We start from the raw sequence: 19,472 nt of genomic DNA on the forward strand, positions 1-19,472 counted from the left end.
ACACGGGGACTCACCTCTTGTTCAATTCTAAGGAGTATGAGTAATCACCTTATATCCTTTCATATGGGGTGAAGGGTAATCACCTCTAGCCTCATCATTTAAATAGTCTTTTAATCTAGATTCATTTTAGGTGAGCAATCCTTTCAACCTAGAATCATTCATGTGAGTAGACCTTTCACATTCATACATTCATTGTTAAGCAATTAGTGTGAAAAGTATCCATTCCTCACCAATAACATCAATTACCAATAATTCATCTCATAAACTTTACTCTCAAAGCCCTAGATCTCATGATCATCACCTATGCTTTACTCTTAAGACATAAAGATCATATTCTTCATATTTGCTTCAATCTCAAGAAATTTTAGTCATAATTCATCAACCCTAGAAGGATACATCTAATCCATAAAGTTTCCCTTCAAGGCATAAATTCAACTATATAAATTATAGGCTAGAATCATGAAATAGGCATGGGTACATGTAATTTCATCCTAAAATCATGTAATCCTATCAATTCAATCACAAACAACCACAATCCATTCAATTGGATCAATATTCATCATAACCCACAACATCGGAAGAAACCCTAGCTAGAATTGGGGAATTCTTCATCAAATTGGGGAAATTCTAGGGAATCCATGGAAGGAAGGATTCCATGGATGAAAAGCCATCATACCTTGATTACAAAGTCCTAGCAAGCTTGAATATTGGAGCCTTGAACTTGACCTAGCTTCAATTTCTTCCTTCTTGTTCCAACTTCTAGAGAGAGAATATTTGAGAAGATTTTCTTTTGGGATTTGAGAGAATGATTTAAATGAGTGAATTTAGGGGTTAAAAATACATATATAGGTGTTTTAGACTTAGGCAAAATGACATCACTTAATTCTAATTAAAACCAAAAAAGACCCTTAAGTCCCTAAAACAATTTCCCTGACTTGACCCAGGAGACCATGACCCACGGACCGTGGATGGACCCATGGCCCATCCTGGTCAGGCGTGGTTCATGGTAAGAGAATTTAGGTCAACCATGACTCCCCCATCCATGGACCGTGGACCCGTCCCCGGGACGTGGGTCCCGATCGTGGTTCACTACCTCAAGAGGTTTTCCTGGGGCTTTTTCGTGGGCTTTAGGTTGGTCCTTGTTAAGTGGTATCTTTGAGTCCTACCATGCTAAACCCCCTATCTAGTTTCAGGGTGTTACAGACTTTGAGTTGTATGAATTCGTCCCCATATCGGTGCTCAATACTACTCCCAAGAATATAACTCAGCTCGTATGTTTAAAAATATTTCCTCACCCTCAAGCTTTGAAATTATTACTCAAAAAGGTTCTCTTAAAAGAGATTATACTAAAAAAACTCCTCATGAACTCATTTGGAAATCAATGTTTCCTCTCATTTTAAATGTAAAAACATTTACTCTCAAGAATACTTTGTTCCCATATAATCTTTTTGAAAAATGAAAGTCGACTCTATTCATCCTCAAACTGAAGTACTCAAGTCTTAAAACAAGTTTTTAAAAAATTGTAAAAGACTTCTCAATATGACTCGAAAGAACTCTCAAGATTCCTTATTAAAACATTATCAAGGGAAATGAAAGAAAGACTCCTTAAATACTAATGTCTATCTATGAAGCCTCTAATACTATGAGGGATGTCGGGACAAGACCCTGATCATCCTAATTTTTTTTTGAAATAATAGAAATAAATAAGGGATCCTCCAAAAGCAAGAAGGCACACCAAAATAACTCAAACTGTTATGGTATCAACGAAGCGCCTGTTGATGACCTCGATCTCTTGTATCTGCATCACGAAATGATGCAGGACAAATGGAATAAGTACATTGAATGTACAACATGTAAAGGGAACACTGAATATAACATAAAAGCTTGAACTTGGAAAGGAGGAAACATACGCACCTTAACTAGACTCAACTCAACCTCAACTCATGGATATTCAACTCAATACAGTATAAAAACAACAGTAAAGATGCAGTAAAGCATTTAAAATAGTAGATAACAACTCGATGTATTTAAAATACAATAATAACCCAGTTTGTATGTAAAGATAAAAAATAACTCAATTTGGGAGATTATGTAACCGACAACCATCACTATGAGTTATGTGATGATACAGCGTCTCGCCCACGCTGCCAGAGCTGTCCTATACCTTGTCGTAGTATAATACATCCTCAACTAAGTGGATCCACTAAGCTATGCTTAAAAATAAATACAAAATCATCTAAAAAGTATGACCCTTTTCTACCCACGTTGGCTACATGGTTTATGAGGACTTTGAGTTATATGAACTCGTTCCCATATCGGTGCTCAATACTACTCCCAAAAATATAACTAAGCTCATATATTTAAAAATATTTCCTCATCCTCAAGCTTTGATAACTCAAAAGGTTCTCTTAAAAGAGATTACACTCAAAAACTCCTCATGAACTCATTTGAAAATTGATGTTTCCTCTCATTTTAAATGTAAAAACATTTACTCTTGGAAATATTTAGTTCCCATATATTATTTTTGGAAAATGAAACTCGACTCTCCTCATCCTCAAACTCAAGTACTCAAGTCTTAAAACAAGTTTTAAAAAAATTCTAAAGGACATCTCAACATAACTCGAAAGAACTCTCAAGACTTTACTCAACTCTACCTTGAATTTGAATTATGAATTCAAGGGTTATGGTTCATGTTATGAAGGATCTCTGGATGTTTAGGTGTAGTTTAGAGTAGTTAGAATCATAAGGGAGTAAAGTTACACTTTAAAATAATTTAGATGGAGCAGACGACAGAAAAAAGGTGCGTGCAGGCAACCTTGGAACACTGTTGGCGTGGGGCGCTAGCCCCTAAACTTTAGAGACTCAAATGTGGTGAACTGCTGGTGCGCCCCCAGCCCCCTTGGCATATCGGGGGCATGCGTCCCCAGAACTTTGGCTCATCAGGGGTGCGCTGCTGCAGCCTCTCCCCAGAATATTCCGATGAATTTTCTTCTTCGATTTTTGCCCCTAATTCGCCTAGAATTGAATGGTTATTTTCCAACTCACTTAGATTTGAATACCCCACATAATTACATGAAAATCTACTTAAAAAAAACCCTTTAACTCCTAACATTCATCTCAAGAACTCATCAAACTCATCATTAACGATTTAAAAACGAAACTTCAAGAAACTCATCAAGAACTCAAGTCATTCAACCTCAAGAACGAAATTACGGATTAAAATCACATGATTGGTATGTGGTTGAACAAACCCAACACTATGATAGCTTACATACCTCTTAAGGATCAAACCTTGCGAAATTCCTCGACAAATCTCAAGAACATTGACGAATGCCTTGAACGTTTCTTCTTTTCTCCTTTTGAACTATTCTCCAAATCCTAAGCGTATTTAGGATTGTGAAAACTGACCCAAATCAATTTTGACCCTTACAATATTACTAAAAATGTTTTAAGTTGATGAGGTAAAGAAAATGACAAAATACCCACATTAATTCTGGCAACTTTCCTTAACTGGACAGGCTTACATCAAACGGGCATATCTCCCTCATCCGAATTCAAAAATTAGCAAACTCGGTGGCGTTGGAAAGAGGATTCAACGAACTTTCATTTGATATCTTACGGATCACTTAACTCGTCTTGTACTGGAAGTTATGGTCGTTTGAATTTGACCCAAAACTCATAACTTAAGCTTAACTTGAACAAATCTCAAATTTAGCTCTTTCGAAGGCGGGATGTTACAATATTTGATAGGGACATATATCAAATGTGTATATATTTTTATTTTTAGTAAATAGGAATAAGTTTTAAAAATTTATATAAGCAGTACTTCTTAAAATCTGTTAAAAGAAATAATTTCATATGCTTGAGTACATTTCCCTATAAATTACTAAATCTTCATCACATTTGTGTTCTTCGTTTGCTAGAAAATCGACACATTAATTTACCTCTGTCCAAACGTGTTAGATAGTGCCAAATGTTAAATTATTAAATTTCAACTATGCCAAATGCTCAAAATTCAAGAAATGTGATATTATACTCTTATTTATACTAATTAAAAGGTCAAAAACTTAATTCTACAACATATCAACACAATTTTTTAATGAATTGAGTTGTAAATAAATGGGGCAATAAATAGGCCAAACATGGATAGATTTGACGAATCATATTTTCATGAATGAGTTTTTGTTGTTAGGGTGAATCTTTTGTAGAATTTACGTAGTATTTGATAATCAAAACTCGACATGTGATAATAAAAACTCGACATTTGATTTTCTTACCTTATTTGAATTTTATTTTTCTATTGAATGAAATCAAAGTATTACAATAAATGTTTGTACTCTATTATTTCCATAGAAAATTATCAGTAAAAATAGTACTACTATAATATAATATTGTATTTTACTTTTAATATTATAATTTTATACCCATAAATTATTATGACAATTGAAAATATTTGATGGGGACATATATCTAATGTGTATATTTTTTTGAATACATAGAAAAAAACTTTAAGAAGTCATAAAAGCAGTACTACTTAAATCTGTTAGAAGAAAAAAATACATATGCTTGAGTGCATTTCCATATAATTACTAAATCTTCATCATATTTGTGTTCTTCGTTTGCTAGAAAATCGACACATTTATTTACCTCTCTCCCAACATGTTAGATAGTGTCAAATGTGAAATTATTAAATTTCAACTATGCCAAAAGCTCAAAATTCATGAAATGTGAAATTATACTGGTTAAAAGGTTGGGAAACTACATTCTACAACATATCAACACAGTTTTCTAATAAGTTGAGCGAATAAATAAATGGGGCAATGACCACGCAAAACTTGGATCGTTTTGACAAATCATATTTTCATGAATAAGTTTTTATTATTAGGGAGAATTTTCTATAGAATTTACGTAGTGTTTGATAATCAAAACTCGATATTTGATACTAGTTTTCGTCATTGAGAGACTACCTATAACAATCTTTGATGATTGGGGGGTTTTGTCACCCTATATTTGATACCAGTCTTAGGAGTAAAGTAATTCATTCTAAACTCAAAATCTATAGTTAATGATGGAGATAGTTACTACCAATCATGATCTTAGAATATGATAAGCTTCATTTAAGTAGGTCTTTTCCCCTCATTTTTACATTTCTAAACTCAAGATCTTTAGTTGATGGTGGAGATAATTACTACCCATCATTAGTACATGTTTTTTTCTTAATCTATATTCGGTACCCGCTTTAAAGAAAGCCCATTTTACAAATTATAGAATTCAAGTTTAAAATTATCACAGTGTTATACATCATCATTAGAAGAATAAAACTACAATATTTCAAAGAAAAATATATGAGGTAAAGTTATTATATACAAAAAGTAGGATAAAGGAAAATAAGATTATTAAATTATTAGAACAAAACAAGATAACGAAACTATCATACCAACTCGCTGGTTATGTAAAGAGAGACTTTTTGTCCTTACATGATAAAAAAAAAATTCAATACAATAACATTCACCTAACAAGAAATTTGAATATTAAAATATTAAATTTTAGCAAAATCTAGTGATGCATTACCAGAAGGTCTCTTACGGTAGAAATTATCCCAATAATCAGAATGCAAGATATGTTTGTACACGGGTTTTTCTCCATCTTTCAGCATTTGTGGAAATGGACCAATGACACTGTCAAGGCTAGCATTCACAAATAGCGGTACGGATATTCGAGCCCTGCTCGAATCAACTGCTACACAATGCTCAATACTCTTGTATCGATCATTGCTCATGATCTGCAACAAGTCACCTATGTTAACCACTAAGGCACCTTTGATTGGATTTACATGGATCCATTTATCGTCTTCAGTCCCTCGGACATATAGACCTCTCGTGTCGTCTTGAAAGAGCAGAGTGATGCAAGACCCGTCGCAGTGTCGGCGAGCCCCCATGGTGATACTTGGATTTGGGCATGGTGGATAGTAGTTTATGTTGATAGACATAGTTCCCATCAAGAGAGGCTCTAAAGATTCATCAATTACATTGACATTTAGACCCTTCAATAGTATCTCTAACAACTTTTTAGCAAGTGGTTTAGCCCACTTTGATACTCCAAGACTTGGTTCCTATAAACCAGTGAATAAGTCAGGAATTTCGTTAAGAGAAAATAAAATTTAATGGCAAGGTAATTTAATGTCAAAGTCAAGAATTTTACTAAGAGTATTTCCATAGTCCATCAGAAACAACAATTTTACCCCACAAAAGTAGAAATAAGATATGCCTACATCCTATCCTCTCCATACCCTACTTGTGAATTATACTAGATATATTATTGTAAAACGGATAGAAAAAATTCCTATATATGCAATATAATTCTGATTTAAGTTATATATACCTTTATAAAATTTAGAGATAATGGACATAATTACGGCTGTAGTAAAAGATTTTTACAAGTCTACTATCTGACTTTCATCAACTAACTATCAAAATACATCTCAAAATTAATGAGTCAACTGCCATTATGATGAAATTTTAAGTCTAATTAACTTGTGACACAACCGTTAGTGATTGTATTAAGACACTTGGTAGAGTAAGTTTCGAGCTTTGTTTTGATAAATAGCTAATTGTAGTTTAGATAGAAAACACAATCACCTTACAGTTAAATATATGAAACTCATGAAAAAAATAATACTACAGGTATGTTTTTTACTTACTCATAAACACATGACCTATAAATTACACAGAACAGACAACCCAAAAATTTACCTTGTTTCAGGAGGCCAAAGATTGCTATCATTTTGTGGGTTACAACCATGTTTTATACTATCCCTCCACTCCAAAACTTTTTCATTTTTCTCACCAATAGCACTCCAAAACATCAACACAGATTCACCAGCACTATAGTTGTCTTTACAATACTTAACTTTTTCTTCAGGTGGCAATTCAAAGAACTTATGTCCGGCATCTTTCAGATCTTCAAGAACTTCAATTGGGATCCCATGATTGATGATTTGGAAGCAACCCCACTTGCTTGCTGCTTCTTGAATTGATTTTTCAACATTTAAATCATCAAAATTTGATAAATCAATTGTTGAAATTGATTCTTGATTGTCAATTTGGGATTTGTATAGTCTGTGTTCTTTTGGTTGAATACATTGATTTGGGATAATTTCAAGGCTTCTGTCTACTAGGCCTTTTAGTCCATTTGCTTTCTTGATTACAAAATCAAGTATGTCATCATTTGGTTCAAATTTTGATGAAGTCATATATGTGTTGAATCTTGATGCGTGTGTACTAATGGAAGAAGGAAATTTGGGGGTTTTTTTAGGGTTGGTTCGAGAGGGGTGTGTCGGGGGGGGGNGGGGGGGGGGGAGGGGAGAAGAGGGTTTTCTATGAAAATGATGAAAGAAGGAGATTTAGGGTTTTTATTGTGGGTTTAAGGGGGGAGGGATGTTAGGATTTGGCCCTGATTTTCTTACCTTATTTGAATTTTATTTTTCTATTGAATGAAAATCAAAGTATTACAATAAATTTTTGTACTCTAATATATCAATAAAAAATTATCAGTAAAAATAGTACTACTATAATATAATATTGTATTTTACTTTTAATATTATAATTTATAGCCATAAATTATTATGACAATTGAAAATATTTGATAGGGACATATATCAAATGTGTATATTTTTTTGAGTACATTGCAAAAAACTTTAAAAAGTCATAAAAGCAGTACTACTTAAATATGTTAGAATAAAAAATTACATATGCTTGAGTGCATTTCCATATAAATTACTAAATCATCATCATATTTGTGTTCTTTGTTGCTAGAAAATTGACACTCCTCGAGCTACCCCCGAGACGCGGACACAGGACCTAGGACAATGAACCCCAAGCTAACCTTGCAAGCAAAATCATGAGCATACTAAAGATAAACTGAGAAATAAAACTGATGCGGAAGCTAATCATAAATAAATCTGAAATACTTGGGGGATACCCATATACTAAAACTAAATATCAAATCTGAGAGTTTAATACAAAAGAAATATCAAACTCAAATACTAAGTTGAATCTAACTATGTCTGAAATAAGTCTCTAAACTAACTAGAAATGTTGGGAAAGGCCCGAGCTAAGTCTAGCAAAACTGAAACTAAAAGACTAAAATACTGAAATGATAACATGACTATTGTCCTCAAAGAATGATGACTCACCATTGATACTGCCGAATTGGAGATCGGGAACCGATCTAAGCGTGATCTGACAACTAAGGACCTGAAGCTACATCACGAGAAGATGTAGCGCAGAGTATGCGTTAGTACTTGAAAGGTATTAAGCATGCAGGATAGAGTAAAGCTGAAATAAATATATAACTGAACAACCAATAAAGTAAGGGAATAATCTTAACATGTTATAGCTACTGAATACTGAGCTAATTGAATGCAATGATCAATTTATAACATGCTGAGACTGTAATACTGAATATACTGGTAAATGGTCAATGCAATAGAATCTGACTGAACTATGGGGCTACTAATAATCGATAATAAAACCACATGAGCTAAATGTGGAAACCGATGTATACGCCCCATCGAGAGGACCCAATATACCCGGCCAAAGGTATAGAGGCATGCTGGCGTGATCACTAAAATGATGCCCACAGAGGGGACTTACAACCTACGTGGCTCGTAGTTCTGGGACTATTCGCGTATGCTGAACCATAGTCCAACTCGTTATTATGCTACTACCAATGGATTAAGTAATTAATATATTATGACTGAATTTATGTGATATACTGGATAGCTCAGAATGACATGCAAACTGAGAATGCACATTAATAAACCGATAATGACACATTCATGACTGAGGCATGTATATCTGAAATAACTAAAATATGTGGTCTAGCATGTGTAATTCAAGAACTAAAGAACTACATAGTTAGGGTTCTGAAATTATGCAATAAATTGAGTAATAACATAATAATCTGATCTAGATCATTATAACAGCTAAAGACCCATTCTAACATTCAAGAAACCCTAGGTCTAGATAATATGGAGGGTATCAAGAATCTGACTGAAATCTAGGGACCCAATGGGTGAAAGGAACCCACTAGTGAAATCCCACATACCTGGTGACAAATTCCATGGAGAAATCCTTTGATTTCAGGGATGGAACTAGAGGAAACTTGTTGCGTTCTTGAATGTAGGGCTGGTCACCTCTTTCTCTTCTTTAGCTTTTAATTTTCTAAGTTTTGATTAAAGATCTTACTTGGGTAAGTTCTAGTTATGTTTCTAGGCTAAAACTAATCAAAACCATGTAGTTTATGGTTAAAACGACGTAGTTTAGGGGTCCAACAAAATAGGAAAAGACCCCTGACTTAAAGCTGCAGACAGCTTGACCACGGTCCCTTTCACAGACCGTGAAAGCCCTCGTGGTCTTCACTTGGTCCTGTGGTTCTGAAGGTTCTAGGGTCTGATCCACGAGCCCCTACCACAGCCCGTGTAGAGAACCACAGACTGTGAAGGCCCTCGTGGTCCTCACTTGGGTTGAGGTTTGGTGGCTCAGTTCTAGAGGGCTACTGGTTACGCTCCACGAACCCTCCTACGACCCGTCTTCAGGACCATGGACCTTGAAGGTCCCTGTGGTCCTTACTTGGGCGAGGGGTGTCTGAGGGCTTGGCTACGGGGGCTACTACCTCGATTCAACGGGCGCCACCATGGCCCGTCATCAAGACCACGACCCTTAAAGGGTCCCGTGGTCTGATGTCTGGGCCTAGTGGGATTCAAGTCAAGACCACGGGCAAGTCAACGGACCGTGGACCCAATCACGATCCTGTGAAAGTTGCAGGAGCATTGGTTTGTCCAAATGACATAACTACAAATTCATAATGACCATACCGAGTCCTAAAGGCTGTCTTCAGAATGTCACTATCTCAGACTTTGAGCTGATGATAACCCGATCTGAGGTCTATCTTTGAAAAATGACTAACACCCTGGAGTTGGTCAAACAAGTCATCAATCTTGGGGATGGGATACTTATTCTTGATTGTAACCTTGTTCAACTACCTATAGTCAATGCACATTCTGAGAGAACCATCTTTCTTCTTTACGAACAACACTGGTGCACCCCATGGCGAAATACTAGGTCTGATGAAGCCCTTATCTAGAAGGCCTTTCAACTGCTCTTTCAATTACTTAAGCTCGGATGGAGCCATCCTGTAAGAAGGAATAGAGACAGGTTGGGTATCTGGAAGGAGATCAATTGCAAAGTCTGTTTCCATACCAGGAGGAACTCCGGGAAGATCTTCTGGAAACTCATTAACCACTGGAACTGACTCAAGAGTTGGGGTTTCAGAACTTGAATCCTTAACCCGAACTAGATGATAGAGATAGCCCTTAGAGATCATATTTCTGGCCTTAAGGTAAGAAATGAATCGACCCATAGGCGATAAGCTACTACCCCTCCATTCTAAGATCGGTTCGTCTGGAAACTAGAAACAAACAATCCTAGTTCTACAATCGACTGAGGCATAACAAGAATGTAACCAATCCATGCCTAGAATGGCATCGAAGTCTACCATTTCTAACTCTACAAGATCTGCTGAGGTGACTTTCTGAAAGACTGTGACAGGGTAATTTTTGTATACCCGTCTAGCTATAACTGGGTCACCGACTGGAGTAGAGACTGAGAAAGGTTCTAAGACAGTTTCTTGACTAACACCAAACTTAACTACTATGTAAGGAGTCACAAAGAAAAGGGTAGCCCCTGGATCTAACAAAGCATAAACATCGAGATCAAAGGCTCATAACGTACCAATGACTACATCAGGAGAATTTTCCTGATCCTGGCGAGCTTGAAGAGCATAGAGTCTGTTCTGGTGCTGACCACACCTATACCAGAAGAGTTACCCTGCTGAGTCAGGCGACCTGGCGGTGCTGTTGAAGTTGTAGACTGGGCTCGCTTAGCATTGCCTCCTTGACCCTGTTTAGAAGGACAATCCATCAACCTGTGACCAGACTAACCACACCCAAAGCATCCTTCCTTTCCTGCAGGGCACTTGCCCAGATGGTTCTTACCACACTTAGGGCAAGTTGGGTAGGTTTTGGTACCTGTAACAATCCCCTGAGACTTAGAGCCAGATGCCCTACCTTTCTGATCATTACAGAACCTGGAGGACGGAACACTAACTGATGAAGGGGCTGGAGTTGAAAATTTATGCTGACCTTGCGAGCGATTTCCACCACCCGATTTCTGTTGGGAATACTCATAGTTTCCAATCCTAGCCTTCTTATTCTCCTTGGCCTGTTATTTAAGCTTATCACCCTCAACCTGCTGAACACGATTCATAAGCCTAGAGAGGCTCATATCTCCCAGCAACATAGCATTCCTACATTCTATTTTTACTAAGTCTGACACTCCATAAAGAAACTTGTTCATTTGGGCCCTAGAATCAGCCACCACGTGAGGAGCATACCTAGAGAGTTGGGTAAACTTGAGCCCATACTCTTGGACTATCATGCTATGTTGCCTTAAGTTCATAAATTCCTGAGCTTTTGCCTCCCTTAGCTCTCTTGGGAAAAACATGTCCAGAAAGGTCTCACTAAAGCAATCCCAAGAGATAGGTGTTGCATTTGTACCCATGTTCTCCTTCCACTGAGTATACCAGATATGAACTACATCCTTAAGTTGGTAAGATGCTAACTCAACCCGATCATTCACAATTACCTGTATCACTTTAAAGATATTCTTGACCTCATCAATGAAGTTTTGGGGATCTTTTCCAACCTGCGATGCTAAGAACTCTGGAGGATTCATCCTAAAAAAGGCTCGCACTCTGGCTGCAGCTGACCCAACATTAGCGTTTTCTGGAACTGGAGCCCGCTGGTTATTCTGGTTGGCCACACTCTGAGCCAACATCTAAATGGCATTCCAGAACTCTGCATTCGAAACTTCTTGATCTAGGACTGGAGGAGCTGCATTTCCATTCCTGGCATTCGCATTCCTGGCGTTAGCTCTATGAGGAGGCATGATCATTGAAACGTAGAATGTCGAGTTAGAATGGAGTTAGATCATACCTTACGCATGATAAAAGTAACAAGAAAATGAAGATTTTTTTCTAAAACACTTTGTAGCCTCCTTCTCATTAGATGTAGTGCACTTCATACCTATGAAAAGGACTCTACTTAGTGTGGCTTTTCAGACATCCTAGGACACTTAAACCTAGTGCTCTAATATCAAGTTTGTCACGCCCCGAGCTACCCCCAAGACGTGGACACGGGACCTAAGACCACAAGTGACCCCAAGCTAACCCTGCTGGCATAATCATGAGCATACTAAAGATAAACTGAGAAATAAAACTGATGCGGAAGCTAATCATAAATAAATCTGAAATACTGGGGGGATACCCATATACTAAAACTAAATATCAAATCTGAGAGTTTAATACAAAAGAAACATCAAACTCAAATACTAGGCTGAATCTAACTATGTCTGAAATAAGTCTCTACACTAACTAGAAATGTTGGGAAAGGCCCCAACTAAGTCTAGCAAAACTGAAACTAAAAGACTAAAATACTGAAATGATAACATGACTATTGTCCTAGAAGAATGATGACTCACCATTGATACTGCCAAACTGGAGATCGGGAACCGATCTAAGCGTGATCTGACAACTAAGGACCTGAACCTACATCACAAGAAGATGTAGCGCAGAGTATGCGTTAGTACTTGAAAGGTACTGAGCATGCATGATAGAGTAAAGCTGAAATAAACATATAACTGAACAAGCAATAAAGCAAGGGCATAATCTGAACATGTTATAGATATTGAATACTGAGCTAACTGATTGCAATGACCAATTTATAACACGATGAGACTGAAATACTGAATATACTAATAAATGGTCAATGCAATAGAATCTGACTGAACTATGGGAGCTACTAATAACCGATAATAAAACCACATGAGCCAAATGAGTAGTCCGATGTATACGCCTCATCGAGAGGACCCAATATACCCAGCCAAAGATATAGAGGCATGCTGGCGTGATCACTAAAATGATGCCCACAGAGGGGACTTACAACCTACATGGCTCGTAGTTCTGGAACTATTCGGGTATGCTGAACCCTAGTCCAACTCGATATTAAGCTACTTCCAATGGATTAAGTGCTTAATATATTATGACTGAATTTTTGTAATATACTGGATAGCTCAAAATGACATGCAAACTAAGAATGCACATTAATAAACTGATAATGACACATTAAAGACTGAGGGCATATATATCTGAAATAACTGAAATATCTTGCCTCGCATGTGTAATTCAAGAACTAAAGAACTACATAGTTAGGGTTCTGAAATTATGCAATAAACTACGTAGTAACATAATAATCTGATGTGGATCATTTTAACAGCTAAAAGACCCAACAATTCTAACATTTAAGAAACCCTAGGTCTATATAATATGGAGGGAATCAAGAATCTGACTGAAATCTAGGGACCCAATGGGCGAAAGGAACCCACTAGTGAAATCCCACATACCTGGTGACGAATTCCACAGAGAAATCCTTCTATTTCAGGGTAGGAATTGGAGGAAACTTGTTGCGTTCTTGAATTTAGGGTTGGTCGCCTCTTTCTTTTCTTTCGCTTCTAATTTTCTAAGTTGTGATTAAAGATATGACTTGGATAAGTTCTAGTTATGTTTATAGGCTAAAACTAACAAAACCATATAGTTTAGGGTTAAAACGACGTAGTTTAGGGGTCCAACAAAATAGGAAATAACCAAAAGACCCCTGACTTAAAGCTGCAGACGGGCTGACCACGGTCCCTTTCACGGACCGTGAAAGGGACCATAGACCGTGAAGGCCCTCGTGGTCTTCACTTGGTCCTGTTGTTCTGAAGGTTCTGGGGTCTTATCCACGAGCCCCTACCACGGCCCGTGTGGAGGACTAGTTACCGTGAAGGCCCTCGTGGCCCTCAATTGGGCTGAGGTCTGGTGGCTCAGTTCTAGGGGGCTACTGGTTACGCTCCACGGACACCCCCACTACCAGTCTTCAGGACCAAGGACCGTGAAGGTCCCTGTGGTCCTTACTTGGGCGAGAGGTGCCTGAGGGCTAGGCTATGGGAGCTACTGCCTCGATTCAACAGGCGCCACCACGTTCCGTCATCAAGACCACGGCCCGTGAAGGGTCCCGTGGTCTGATGTCTGGGCCTGATGGGATTCAAGTCAAGACCACGGGTAGGTCAACGGACTATGGACCCTATCACGGTCCGTGAACCCTGTTGTGGTTCACTGGTTCATGTAAGTTCTGCAATAAAAACTTATCGATCTAGCTTCCGAGGTGTTACAATAAACAAAAAGTAGGATAAAGGAAAATAAGATTATTAAATTGTTAGAACAAAACAAGATAATGATACTATAATACCAACTCACTTGTTATGTAAAGAGAGACTTTTTGTCATTACATGATAAAAAAATTTACAATACAATAACATTCACATAATAAGAAATTTGTAGATTAAAATATCTAATTTTAGCAAAATCTAGTGATGCTTTACCAGAAGGCCTCTTATGGTAGAAATAATCCCAATAATCAGAATGCAAGACATGTTTGTACACTGATTTTTCTCCATCTTTCAGCATTTGTGGAAATGCACCAATGACACTATCAAAGCTAGCATTCACAAATAGCGGTACAGATATTTGAGCCCTGCTCGAATCAACTGCTACACAATGCTCAATAGTCTTGTAACGATCATTCCTCATGATCTTCAACAAGTCACCTATGTTAACCGCTAAGGCGTCTTTGATTGGATTTACGTGCATCCAATTATCTCCTTTAGTCCCTCGGACATATAGGTCTCCCGTGTCATCTTGGAAGAGTTGAGTGATGCAGGACGCGTCACAGTGTCGACGAGCTTCCATGGTGATACTTGGATTTGAGCATGGTGGATAGTAGTTTATATTGATAGCCATAGTTCCCATCAAGAAAGGTTCTAAAGATTCATCAAATCCATTGACATTGAGACCCTTCAATAGCACCTCTAAAAGCTTTTTAGCAAGTGGTTTAGCCCATTTTTGATACTCCAAGACTTGGTTCCTATAAACCAGTGAAAAAGTCAGAAACTTCGTTAAGAGCGTACGAAATTTAATGGCAAGCTAATTTAATGTCAAAGTAAAAAATTTCACTAAGATTGTTTCCATAGTCCATCAAAAACAACATGTTTACCCCACAAAAGTAGAAATAAGATTTGCATACATCCTGATATACTGTGAGTTTACGATATTTTTGATGCAGTTCACTTAGAATTTATGTATGTCTCAGGCTATTTTGTTATTAGAAATAATGTTTTTTGTGTAATTCTTGCAGGAAATAGGTTTGGATGTGGTTGATTGAGATAAGAGCTGAAAATTTTAGAAGTGGCCAGTGACGGGCCATAGGTGTTGCAGCGTAGATGATAGTTCAAGGAAGTCTGACCAAGTGTGGAACCATGGAGGCCAGCGACACTCCGTAGATTGAATGATGGACCGTCCTGTACATTCATCATTTGTGATCAGAAATTTGAAGTTCCAGTATTTGAACCACGAAGGGTGACCACAAACCATAGGTTTACCCACGGTCCGTAGGTCCTGTCGTCGATGCAAACCACGTCTGAGCTGTTATTTCCTTATTTTGTTTCCTACTTGGTTTAGGATTTGTTTACTATAAATATTAGTTGTTATTTCCATTTTTGAGGGTTAGACAATATTGGAGACTTGTGTTTTGGTAGTTTGGAATTATTTTGCAAACTCTTAGCAAATTAATTTCCGAAAGTTGGTTTATGCAATTTCACTTTGGTTTTCAATTCAAGATTTCGGTTTGCATCTATTCTAGTTGTAAGTTCATGATTTCTTTTAACCTAATTATGAATTGTGAATTCTCAAGCATGAGTAGCTAAATCCACAACTAGGGTTGTGGGAACGACGAGCAATTAACAAAGTATGAATAATAACTATGTAATTCTTGAATAGTGTTCATGCATGTATTGTTAATCTTTTCGATTAGAAGTCTTTTTAGCAGTGTGCAACATTAGAACTCGCCTCGTTCCTACTTGACCTTACCAAAGGGGTAATGAATGAGAAAATTATTAAACAACGGAGATTTAGTTAAGGATTCACTGCTATCTTATAGTCTGACTTTAATCATTTGAAGTGAGGGTAAAGTCCCAACTAAATTGACACGATGACTAATCTGGGGTAAAGGTAAGGGTTAGTAAAGCACACATTCGTAGATTTACCAAGTTGCGAGTGAAAGTTCCTATGATGATTACCAATCACTTAGGGATACATAACTTACAAGTCTTGCATGTAAAACACTAAGATAGGATTACTGTTATTAAGATTACTGCGTTAAGAGCTTGTGGGGAACACATATACCTTAGTTTCCATCTTACATTGATATCTCAAATTGTGAATTTTGTTTATTTGATACTTAATCATTCAATTCAACAAACTGTTATTTTAGTTACAAACCCCCCTGTTTACTTTTCTCGAAAATAGTTCAACTAAAAAGAGGTAATTGTGAGTTACGTTTAAGTCTGAACCATATTCCTCATTGGATCGGTCCCAACTTACAAGTTGGATTCTTTATTTGGCAACGACTGCTTATAATTCTTTAGGGAGGTGTAATTTGGGTGTATCAAATTTTGGCACCACTGCCGGGGAATACGGCTTTTAGATTAAACTAACTACATTGTTGAACTTTAGTCAAATATTTCCTAATTTTATGTTTTTGCTTTGTTTTTGTTTTATTTTTGTTTTCTACAGGTTTCAACTCTAGTGTATGCCAATCTTTTGTGACTGTATTGAGACACTTGGTCTAGTAAGTTTTGAGGTTTGTTTTGATAAATAGCTAACTATAGTTTAGATAGAAAACACAAACTCCTTACAGTTAAAGGTATGAACCTCATGAAAAAATAATACAACAGGTATGTTTTTTACTTACTCAAAAATACGTGACCTAGAAATAAAACAAAACAGAAAACCCAAAAAACTACCTTGTTTGAGGAGGCCAAAGATTGCTATCATTTTGTGGATTACAACCATGTTTTATATTATTCCTCCATTCCAAAAAAAAAATCATTTTTCTCACCAATAGCACTCTAAAACATCCACACACCAGCACTATAGCTGTCTTTAAAATACGTAACTTTTTGTTCACCTAGCAATTCAAAAAACTTGTGTGTTGCATCTTTCAAATCTTCAAGAACTTCAATTGGGATCCCATGATTGATGATTTGGAAGCAACCCCACTTGCTTTCTGCTTCTTGAATTTATTTTTCAATATTTAAATCATCAAAAATTGATATATCAATTATTGGGATTGATTCTTGACTGTCAATTTGAGATTTGTCTAGTATGTGTTCTTTTGGTTGAATACATTGATTTGGCATAATTTTAAGGCTTTTGTCTAGTAGACCTTTTAGTCCATTTACTTTCTTGATTACAAAATCAAGTATATCATCATTTGGTTCAAATTTTGATGAAGTCATTTGTGTGTTGAATCTTGATGCGTGTGCACTAATGGAAGAGGGAAATTCGGGTGATTTTTTATGGTGGGTTTGAGAGGGATGTGCGGGGGGAGGCAGGGGAGAAGGGGGTGGTCTATGAGGGGGAGGGGTGTTAGGGTTTTGCCCTGATTTTCTTACATTATTTGAAGTTTATTTTTCTATTGAAGGAAAGGTCAAAGTTTTACCATAAATGTTTGTACTCTATTATATCCATAAAAAATTATCAGTTAAAATAGTATTACTATTATAAAATATTATGGTATGGATGTCCACTATATCAAGAAGTTACTATGAATAATTATCTTCATTACTTCCCTCCATTATGAAGATAACCTTCATCTTTATGACTATTATTCTTGTAACCATTCACCTCCATAACCTCCTCCACTATATTCATGCTAATGTCATGTTTATGATTAACGTTTTGTGTGCCTCTATGTTACACTATAAATAGAGGCATAAGAGGTCATATTGTAGACAGTTAAAAATTTGGTGAACATTTGAAGACTTGGAATAATAAGAAAAACTCTCATCTCTTGTCTCCCTATTTCTATTGCTTTCATCTTCTATATTTCTTGTCTTATTTTTCTTTAGTTTTACAACACTTTATCATCACGATTCTCTTATAATGTTGCTATTACAATTTAATTAGAGGATATTCACGAATGGAGCAATTTTGTTTTCGAAGTGGTCGGATGTTCTCTTTGTGATATACTAGTATGTTTCATGATCAAAAAAATATGTATTGTAATGTTACTTTAGTAACTTAAGTGATAACATATGTATTTAATTATTTACATATTAGATAATAGATGATCCAAAATCTAAGTGGTTCACATGCATAATTTCAATTCATCGTATCTACATTTTTATAATATTTGAGCCTTAATGATTTATTGAGTTGCAGATTAGTCATACCAACTTTTATGGCATAATTGTCTAGGTTAAGATTTTATGCATTTTTATTTGTTTTTTTTTAATCAAACAATTGGATATTTTTGGATGTAAAGGTGGATGGGCTAGTCTTTGTGTCTTTTCATGAAACTTGAATTGGAGTGATATGACTATATTTCATGTCTTGTTAAGAATTAATTTACTTATGTATAAAATCACAAAAATGGTAACATTTCAAAGGTTTGAAGGCGAGTTCAAGTATACTTGGCCTATTATGACATTGATTGAGGGTAAGACGGTGAATTCAAGTTTCACCGCACCAAGTGGGTAAGACATCGAGTTAAAGTCTCGGTGCACCATGATAATAAAAAGTTCGGTTCAAGTCCCATTGGTTTATGACCAAATATGTCTTTATTAGGTAAGACATTGGGTTGAAGTCCTACTGCACTCTAGTGATGATATGATTATGACTAATATAAAGTTGTATACTTTTGACTGAAAGTCATGGAATTCGCCCAATTAATTTTCTCCATTCTTTTATGTGAATGTGGTAGCAGTGCATAATATGTCTGAAAAATGACAAGTGGTTGAATGTATGAATATGAGTGTGGTAAAATTTAATGATCATCATTGTTGTAAATTAAAGGAAGAACATTATGGGTTCTTAAGATGGTCCTTCAAATATGAAGATAATTTTGTCCATCAAACTGGTATGAAAGGTTATTGGGCACATTGTTTCTTAAGATGGTCCTTCAAATGTGAAGGTAATCTTTATCCATCAAAGTGGTACGAAAAGATATTGGGCACCTTGTCGTTGATGCAACCCAATTTGAAAAGTTTTGTAAATCCTCCATCAAAATAAAGAAATACAAAGTGGTAGTACATTTGGTACATTTGACCACTTAAAGTGATGTTGAGATGAGTCACATAAATTTGATAATGCCAAAGCATGACAATGAGCTTATAATAAAAACTTATGGAGCATGTACAAATAGTTATGGTCAATTTCTTTAAGAAAATGTGACTTGTGTTTGTATGGATAAGAACATG

General features: G+C 36.3%; 2 pseudogenes; both read right to left on the reverse strand.

Annotated features, from left to right (window-relative positions):
* Positions 1–5,539: 5,539 nt before the first annotated feature.
* Positions 5,540–7,252, reverse strand: LOC125875233 (bi-functional coumaroyl CoA and feruloyl CoA ortho-hydroxylase F6H2-2-1-like; annotated as a pseudogene).
* A 7,205-nt stretch (positions 7,253–14,457) lies between these two features.
* On the reverse strand, positions 14,458–17,510 carry LOC125873907 (bi-functional coumaroyl CoA and feruloyl CoA ortho-hydroxylase F6H2-2-1-like; annotated as a pseudogene).
* Between the last annotated feature and the right edge of the window lie 1,962 nt (positions 17,511–19,472).

Source organism: Solanum stenotomum, chromosome 8 (assembly GCF_019186545.1).
Source record: "Solanum stenotomum isolate F172 chromosome 8, ASM1918654v1, whole genome shotgun sequence".
In the NCBI taxonomy this organism is placed as follows: Eukaryota; Viridiplantae; Streptophyta; class Magnoliopsida; order Solanales; family Solanaceae; genus Solanum; species Solanum stenotomum.